A 9,712-nucleotide genomic window follows, 5' to 3' on the forward strand; every position below is an offset into this window, starting at 1 on the left:
ATTCATTGAATTCAAATTTCACTTTTATATTTTGAAATTAAAACTTCTAAATTTTAAATCTATTTCGAGTACTTAAAAATTATTATTTTATTAAAACAGTTATGCCGGTTCTTACATAGGATATTCCATTAATTATTTAACTTAGACCTCACGGTGGGACTATATTGAAGCTAAATGAAACTTTTTTGGATTCAAATAGGATACTTTAAACCTTAAGGAGTAAAACAGGATTACGCCCAAATGTAAGTACCAATTTAATACTTTATCCAAATTATTAACTTTGCCCGCAGTTCTTCTTCTTTTAATCCTTTTTTAATTACTTTAATTATGAAGAATATCACTTTCACCGCTGAAGTCTCATTTCTCTCATTTCTGACATTTCACCCCTCTTTAATCTGTCAGTGCCTCTACCTCACTTTGCTATCGCAATCTCTTCACTTCGCCGTCGCCGCCATCTCCTCCTCTTCCTCACACCAAGTTCTACACCGAACGACTCAAGTAACATTCTTCGCTACTACCTCATCCTCAATCTGCGTTGGTTGTCGCTAGTTCATGTCACAGTCTCTGTCGATGGCTTGTAGCCTCATGTGGTGGTTTCTATCGCCGCCTCTGCCATACATTATGATCTCTAGTTTCAATTTACACATCAGTAACCTTTTCATCCATCTCTTGTTCAATTGTGGTTCCTTATTTGAGAAATTCTCATTTTTTAGGGTTTATGTGATTCATGCTAATTAATCCATTCTTGCAAATCATCAGTGAATTTGCGTACTCACTATTTCGGTCCTCCTTTAAAGATGTCAACCATGGCACCTGAAGCATACAAGGAGGTAGTCCTACAGGCAAAAGAACATATTAAGGCAGGGGATATTTTTTAGATTGTGTTAAGCCATAGATTTGAGCGAAGAAAATTTGCCGATCTGTTCGAAGTTTATAAAGCCTTGAAATTTGTAAATCCAAGTCCATATATGACTTATTTGCAGGTTTATATGCAACATCCTGATATAATTCATCATATAATTTAATTTTTTGAAGTTCAGCTCTCTCATGTCGCTCTCTATATATTTATCAAACAGGATCTTTCAAGTCCAGATATTTTTACGCGCATAAAGAATGTAGGTTTTTCACAATACTTGATCACTAAGTTATTTGCTGTAAATCTTAATCATCTCAGGTTTATTGAATTAGAGTGTCATTTTATGTTATAGTGGATACTTATTTTGGTCTTGTTATGCACAGAACAAAATTGTGAATCGTCCATTGGTCGGGACGTGTAAAAGAGGGAAGACACTAGAGGAAGATAAGCAGTTAGAAGTGAAGCTCGAGTGATGAAAAGCAATGTGCAGAGAATGTCATGCTGGTTGATTTGGGATGCAATGATGTTGGAAAGGTTTACGAAATATATTCATTTTTGTAGTGGAAAAATTCCAGCCTTGTTTCTTGCATTCTATTAATTTATAATCTCCTCTTCTAGTGGAGTTAAAGCTTATTAAATTTCAAAGTTAAATCAACCAATATAACATTATAGAGTATGCAGGTGAAGGCAATGTAATATCTAATTGTAGTTTGGTTGCTGTTTTGTTTGTTATCAGTTTTGAATTTCATTCTTGCTCTATTTTTTAGATGTTGGCCAAGCTCTTGGCTAATGCTATCTTATTGTATGTATCCATCTCTGTTAATGGTAAAAAAAAATATGATCTTGATAAAAAGTGAAGAATAGATGTTTTTTGGGTCCAATTATACAGTACCACTTACATTCTTTTTTGCAGTGATCTACAGTGTCCTTGCATTATATATGTTACAGTCCTTAATACTGCTCTGACTTATAACACCTCTGTGTTTGAGTTTGAAATTTTAATTAATATAAATAATTATAATTATTTTTGTAAATAAAAGTGGAGAACAGAATAATGAGGATTCAAAGAAGAGTGAGTGACGGCATATAACACCTTTTCCTTCTTATTAAGTCAAGATTGATGATCAGAGTTAATTTAACCCTCCAGAAAAGTGCACCATTAATTGAATCATGCAAAGCCCAGATGAAATATATATGACGGAATTGAAGAGGTGCTACCGCCTTATCCCACTTATTTACACACTTTTATTTTGCTCATACAAGGGGCACTCCAATAGCAATACCTACTTTCTTTGCGGATGAATCTTTGTTCTGAAGAATAAATTTAGTGCCTTTTGTTTGGTTAACACATGATGGATTTATATTCTTGCTTCTTGCAGATCCAAAAGATCCCAGCTTGAGGAAGAAACTTGAAAACTCATTTTTGCTTGGACCAGTTTAGTTGGAAATTGATATAATTGTATGGAATTTTGATGTAAATATTTTATTATTCAAAATCTGATGGTTGGCAAGATTAGGGAATAGTTAATTGTTAATTGATGGTTGGTTTATGATTGTTTGGAGTCCTTGATGGTGATTGTGTGTTCACAAGACGAATGTGGTGGGAGCCAGATTCTTGCTTACAAGCACCAGTGAGGTTTATGGAGATCCTCTTCAGCACCCTCAGAAGGAGACTTATTGGGGCAACGTAATTCCATTGGTAATTTTCTTAATTTAATTTCTAATTCCCATATATATTATATTGTTTAAATTTTGATAAAAAAATCTTATTTGTACAAATTAATTAACATTTATTACATATACTAATTATATACTAATGATATTAGAACTAATGGTTCCATAGAAATGACTTGCCTGATATGATAATTTCATTTTCTTTGCTTTGCTTTAAGTTCGAATTAGTTTTCGAGTTTGTGAGAAGTTTTAATATTCTTCAAAAATAGTTATATTACAGCTAGGATTTTCGATCGTCAGATTTGCACTCATGCTCCTGGCACCAATGTCTTGCTACGTATTATATTTAAGATGGTTTCTTATGGGAATTTTTACAACTTTGATCTTTCTTCGCCTCCTTCTAGTTTACTATGTTATTTGGTGAAGTATAATCAATAATGTGAACATAATTATTAAGGATGATTACCAATATTTATGCTTAGCTACAGTAAGTAGTAGGTATTTCAGGGAAGGAATTGATCTTAGTGTTTGTTATTGTTTGTGTTTGTTTTCAGTGTTTTGATAGGAGTTGGGTGGATAAATGCCAAACTACATCTTAGAAATTTTTCAAGTAGCTTGGTAGGACATTTTGGAATTACTGTCCTATTCCTCTGTTGAAGGAACCTGAATTGAATTTAATTTTTGCAGGTGTCATTTAATTCTTGTAGGTTCATTATGCCAGGAAGTTCTATGAAAACTTGGTACCAAGTTACATGATATATGAGGTTGAATGCCCAGACCAGTTGAAACAAAAGCTGGTAAAATGTCTTGTTTTATGATTAACAAATAACAATTCTATTCTTCTTTGCGTTTTAAACAAGCAAGCATTTGCATAATGTTTGCAGAAGTAATGAAGTACTATGTTCAAAGATGGTGCAAGGCCTCATCAGATGTTGGCATTCGATCCATATATAGTTGACTGGTCGTACTACAAGCAGCGGCTTTCTTCAGCAATTCAAAAAATTGTCATAATTCTCGCTGCCATGCAAACGGTTTTAAATTTTCCTTTTGGCATATTGAAGTAATTGATTCTTGTATTTTTCTTATTTTTCTGAGGAGTTTAATACTTACAGATTGCAAATTCTGTTTCTCGGGTAGCTCATCCGGATTGGTTGCATAAGAAAGTTCGTGAAAAAGAGGACAAGTTTCATCAACAAAAATTAGTTGATGTCTTTAACTCATTTAAATACTGATATTGCCATTTTTTGTTGTTTAGATTTGTAATATGATTTATTACTTTTTAAGAGAAATTTGTGTATCAATATTTTGAGTTTAATAAAATATCTCATTTTGTAGTAATTAATTTATGTATATTTATATTATGCATAATAATAATAATAATAGTAATTGTTGGCACAAATAATTGAGATTCTAGAAAAAAAAGGTAGTTCATTTCTTCTAAGAAAATGAGTATAATATAACTAAAAAAAGTCTTAAGATTTTAGCGGCAATAGTAATGGCAACTAAAAATATATAACATTACAATTTTAGAATTATTTTTAGTGGCTATATAAATTGCCGATAAAATGGGTTTTGGCAGCAATAGTAATGGGCGGTAAAAATGAATAATATTGCAATTTTAGAATTATTTTTGGTAGCCATAGAAATTGTCAAGAAAAATGACCGCTAATAGTTATATATTTTTTGCGGTCATTAAAAAAGTCTTTACCGGCAAATGTTATAATTGCCGCTAAAATCTTTTAGTGACAAAGTCTAAGACGGCTAATATCTGATTGCCGGTAAATGTATTAGCGGCTATTTTTATTGCCGTTAAAAGCAAAATAAATAGCCGCTAAAAGTGATTTTTCTTGTAGTGTTTGAAGGTCATGAGTGAAGAAGAATTTAGAAAAAATATATTTTGTTCTATCACCTTTGATATATCCACCTTTAAATTGAACAATGCATGCTGTATTATCTTCAAATAGAATAGTTGGAACTATTTTATGACCAGTCAGTCCACGTGATGACATAATATATTGGATTAAACTCCTGAGTCAAAAACACTCGCGACTTGTTTTATGTATCGCTAGTATTTCAGCATGATTAGAGGATGTCGCTGCTATCGTATATTTCGTGGACCTCCATGATATAGTTGTATCACCATGTGTGAATAGATATAATGTTTGATATCTTCCTTTATGTGGATCAGACAAGTACCCTGCATTTGCATAGCCGATTAATTGTGACTTGAATTCATATGGATAAAACAATCCTATATCCATTGTTCCATGAAGATATCAAAAAATTTGTTTGATTTCATTCCAATGTCTTATATTTTGAGAGGAACCATATCTTGTTAGAAAATTTACAGCAAATGATATGTCAGGTTGTGTATTATTAGCAAAATATATTAGTGCTCCAATGGCACTGAGATATGATACTTCAAGACCAAAGATGTCTTTATTTTCTTCTTTATGACGAAATTGACCATTTTCCAACCTTATGATCATTGGAGTACTTAATGGATGTGACTTATCCATATAAAATCTCTTCAAGATATTTTCTATGTATGTTGTTTGATGAATAAAGATCTCATTATTTGTATACTCGATCTGCATACCGAGACAAAATTCAATCTTTTCGAGATATTTTATCTTAAACTCTTCTTTTAGAGATTTTATAATTATTGGAATATCTTTTGGGGTTCCAATAATATTTAAATTATTAATGTACATAACAATTATAATAAATTCAAATGCAGATTTTTTTTTATGAAAATACATGAGCAAATATCATCATTTCTGAATCCCTTTTTAGTCAAATACTCAATAAGACGATTATACCATATTCGTCTAGATTGTTTTAGACCATATAAAGATCTTTACAATTTGACTGAGTATAACTCCTACGAATATTTATTGGATGATTTAGATATCTTTAGTCCTTTAGAAATTTTCATATAGATATCACAATCTAATGATATGTGTAAATAAGTTGTCACCACATCTATTTGATGCATATGTTGTTTATGGTATGCAGATAAACTGATCAAAATAATGCGATGTTATTACATCTACTACAAAGGAATATGTTTCTTCATAATTTATACCGGGTTGTTGTGAAAAACTTTGTGCTACAAGTCGAGATTTGTAGCGTACAACTTCATTTTTCTTATTTCATTTTCTCACAAATACCCATCTTTATCCAACAGGTTTTACATCTTCTGATGTACGAATTACAGGTCCAAAGACTTCACGTTTTGCAAGTGAGTCTAACTCAACCTTCATGGTTTCTTCCCATTTTGGCAAATCATTCCTTTGTCGATATTCTTCGACTGCTCTTGGCTCAAGACCTTTACTTTCATGCATGATGTGTAATGCACATTATATACCAATATTTTATTGACAATTATTTTATTTTGGTTTTATTTTTCTCTTATAAAGATATAATTTATTGAGATCTTATCATTTTCAGAATTTTCAGGTACCTGAATGTATTCTGACGTCAAAACTATATCAGAATTTTGGACACTTACTGTGTCTTTTCTATGTCTTTATCCTTTTCAACAGGAGTACGATTTGCCTTAGTAATATGAAATGCCTTTCTTTTTTTCGAGGATTTTTATTTTTGGAACCAATTGGTTTACCACGCTTCTGGCATGTACTTGTTTCGTTAGCCATTTGCCCAATTGAAACATCAATTCGAATTGGAACATTTTCAGGTGGTATGTAAGATTTAGTTATCCTCTTTGTATCAAAAAATGTATCAGGCAATTCATTTGCTATTTTTTTCAAATGTATATTCTTTTGAACTTCTAGTTCACATTGTCTTGATCGTGGGTCTAGATGCATTAACGATGATGCATTCCAATTAAGTTCTTTCTCTAATGGCTTATTCTCTCCCTCCAATACTGGAAACATTGATTCATCAAAATGACAATCAGCAAATCGGGATTTAAACGCATCTCCTGTTTGTATCTCAAGATACTTTTCTATAAAAGGATAATTATATCCCACATAAATTTTTAATTTTCTTTGGAGTCTGATTTTGGTCCGAGAGGGTGAGGTAATTAGAATATATATCACACACCCAAATATTCTCAAATTGAAAACATTTAACTACTGGCCAAAAGTTAATTGTAGGGGAGAGAATTGATGGTAACTTATTGGCCTCAAATGAATAAATGTTGTGACATGTAAAATCATATGCCCCAAACAAAAATAAGGAGATTTGCTCTCGTAAGTAAGGGTTTAGTCGTCTAGCAATTAATTGGAGACGTTTAATAAGTGATTATGCTAATCCATTTTGTGTGTGAACATGAGCTATTGGATGTTCAACATGTATTATTAAGACAAATTCAAAGGCTTAGGAACATGAGCTATTGTGCGTGAACATGAGCTCTTAGCCATACAATAAGTATCAAAGGTTTAGGAAGTGAATTCATCGGCATTATCAAGGCAAATTGCGTTGATTGGATTTTTTAAAAAATGTGCTTTCAATTAAATAATTTGAGCAAGTAATCTCGCAGACGTTAAGTTGCAAAAAGACAATAAGCACATATGTGACCATCTCGAGGATGCGTCTATTAGGATCATAAAGTATCTAAAAGATCAACATGTTGGATAAATTGGTCCACATATATCTCTTTGAATTTTTTCTAGAAATTCAAGGGACTCAAATATAATTTTTACTGGTGATGGTCTTACAATTAACTTGCTCTGATTCTTTAGTAAATATCTATGGGAGTTTTCAATAATTTTTCGCATATTAGTTGTTCCAAGATGCCTCAATCGATCATGCCAAATTATGAATTCATTTGAGTTGGTAAACTTCTGATTTATAATAACATGTGATTTAATTGCACTAATTTTAGTATAATATAACTCAGATGAAAATAAGGGTAACTTTTCTAATATAACCTTTTTATTTGAATCATGAGTTGTGATATATAAGTACTCATGATTTTTCTCATTTATTGTTTCAATATGATATCCATTTCGGCGAGTATCTTTAAAACTCAATAAAATTCTTAGAGACTTAGTAGACAATAATGCATTATTTATTATAAATTCTATTCTTCCGAAAAACAAAACGATAGCTCTTTTGGAGTCTTCTATCACATTGCCTAAGCCAATAATTCTATTAACACATTCTTCTTTTAATAAAAGATGAGTAAAATATATATTACTTTTTGAGAATAGTATGCAAACTTGCACTATCCGCAAGGCAACTATCTTCATTATATGTCCCTACCATTTTCTTAAAAGACAAATAATAAGATCATAACATAAAATAAGTTAAGGTACATGCACAATAAAATTGTATTCCATATTGGAACTATTTGTTTAAGTAACAATATATATAAAAATAGTATTATACACAAAAATTATTATTATTATTATTATTATTATTATTATTATTATTATTATTTTAGACATCATACTTGAAATTTAAAATGCATATGAGATAAAATTTAATAAGAATTTTCTTACATTATTTATTAACATCAATATATAACAAACTCATATATTAAACTTGGCATCATTGATTAAATGGCTAATATTTACTTCAAGATCCTCAAAGAAATCAGATACTTTATAATAAGTGGTGTAATTTCCAACAGTATGTTTTGAAATAAAATTTATCTCATTTCCTTTGTAATTCTTTTTCAAGAATACTCGATAAAGATTAACTAAGTGCTTTAGGGTACGACAAGTATGTGACCAATGGCCCTTGCCACCACAATGAAAATATTTATCTTTTATTGATTTATTTTACCTATTATTTCTTTCTTTATCCCACTTCTAGTGAGATAATGTCTTGTGAAAATAATTTTTCTTTTTTTTATAAATTTTCTTGTAACCAGAGCCTTTTCATTTACCTTTTCTAGGGTTATAATTTGCCACATTTGCTTAAGAAAATGGGGCGGCGCCAGCTGGACGCACTTTATGATTTCTTAAAAGTAATTCGTTATTTCGTTCAACAACAAGAAGGTTAAAAATTGGTTCAGAATATTTTTAAATTCTTTTTCTACTCGATATAGATGTTACAAGAGCACATTCGAGACATGGAAGGTCGAGCAAGTTTTTTCTAATATGTCGTTATCAGTTATCTTTTTTCCACATAATTTCATTCGTGAGGTAATATGGAATATTGCTGAATTGTATTCATTTATGAATTTAAAATTCTATAAACGCAAGTGTATCCATTCATTTTGGGCTTGAGAAAATATCTGTAATACCCAATCTAACCGAAATTAATTAAATAACAAGTTAAGTAGGAGCGAATATGGGTGGAAGATTTGGCAATTGGAATTTGATGATTTAAATATGATATTTGGATTCAGTGAATTTTTTCGAGTCGAAAAACATAGTTTTCTGCGTAAAAGTGCGCAGTGAAATTTTGACCGGAAGTACCGGCTGAGATCTGTCTGGTACTGCAGCTGAGAAAATTGATTATGAGTAAATAAGATTAAGAACTGAGGAATTATAATTAGGGGAGGTAGAAATATTTGAAGTGCGATTTAGAGCGCTAATCTTAAAGGTTTTGGTCCAAAATTAGGCCAACGGACAAAAATAAGTGAACCGGACCTAAGTGGGCCCAAGATCCAACATATATAAACATTAGTTATGAGCATTTCAGCTCATTTTGCCCTAAAGAAGGGGTGTTGGGCGCTGAAATTGGGAAGAGAGAAGAGAAGAGAGAAAACCTAACTCTCTTTGATCTTCAAACCACCATAACTTGAGCTACGGAGCTCCGATTGACGAGCCCTTTGCGGCCACGCTTCGCTCTTCTCATCCTCTACAATTCTATCTAAGTTTTGTGGTGAGTAATTCATTGTCCTCTGCCCAGTTTTCATTTTCCTCTTCAAATTCGAATTTGGTTTGGGTTTTGAGGAAACCTTGTGATTTTGGTTGTTTAGGAGTGCTCTAGTATGAGCCTTGGGTGATATTCATCACAAAATTCAGTGGGTAAAGGTAAGAAACCCTCCAACCCTTGTGAATTGTCATTTTTATGAGTCCTAGGTTGATGTATGTATGTAATATTGGTTATGTTAGTGCATTTGATGGTTTTGGTGCACAATTGGGAGATTGGTATTGCTTGAGGAGCTTTGGTGAGGTTTGGGGCTAAGGTTGGTAGAGACTTCCAAAGAAGAGGCTCAATTGATTTGACTACAAGAGGTACGGTTTAAGTTTCATTTAA

At 31.7% G+C, this 9,712-nt stretch overlaps 2 long non-coding RNA genes across 3 annotated transcripts; both read left to right on the forward strand.

The window, feature by feature from the left end:
• Positions 1-346: 346 nt before the first annotated feature.
• LOC107490336 (uncharacterized) lies at positions 347-2,573 on the forward strand. Of its 2 annotated transcripts, XR_008009613.1 has the most exons (5): positions 347-983; positions 1,077-1,115; positions 1,240-1,390; positions 2,236-2,315; positions 2,420-2,573. It is a non-coding gene; the product is annotated as an uncharacterized LOC107490336 (long non-coding RNA). The 2 variants fall into 2 exon arrangements; XR_008009612.1 differs by having other exon boundaries at positions 2,236-2,573.
• Positions 2,574-3,197: 624 nt separating this feature from the next.
• LOC127747443 (uncharacterized) lies at positions 3,198-3,804 on the forward strand. Its single transcript, XR_008009263.1, has 3 exons — positions 3,198-3,327; positions 3,415-3,561; positions 3,668-3,804. It is a non-coding gene; the product is annotated as an uncharacterized LOC127747443 (long non-coding RNA).
• The last annotated feature ends 5,908 nt before the right edge of the window (positions 3,805-9,712 follow it).

The sequence above is a fragment of the Arachis duranensis genome, chromosome 5, assembly GCF_000817695.3.
Source record: "Arachis duranensis cultivar V14167 chromosome 5, aradu.V14167.gnm2.J7QH, whole genome shotgun sequence".
NCBI classification, from domain to species: Eukaryota; Viridiplantae; Streptophyta; class Magnoliopsida; order Fabales; family Fabaceae; genus Arachis; species Arachis duranensis.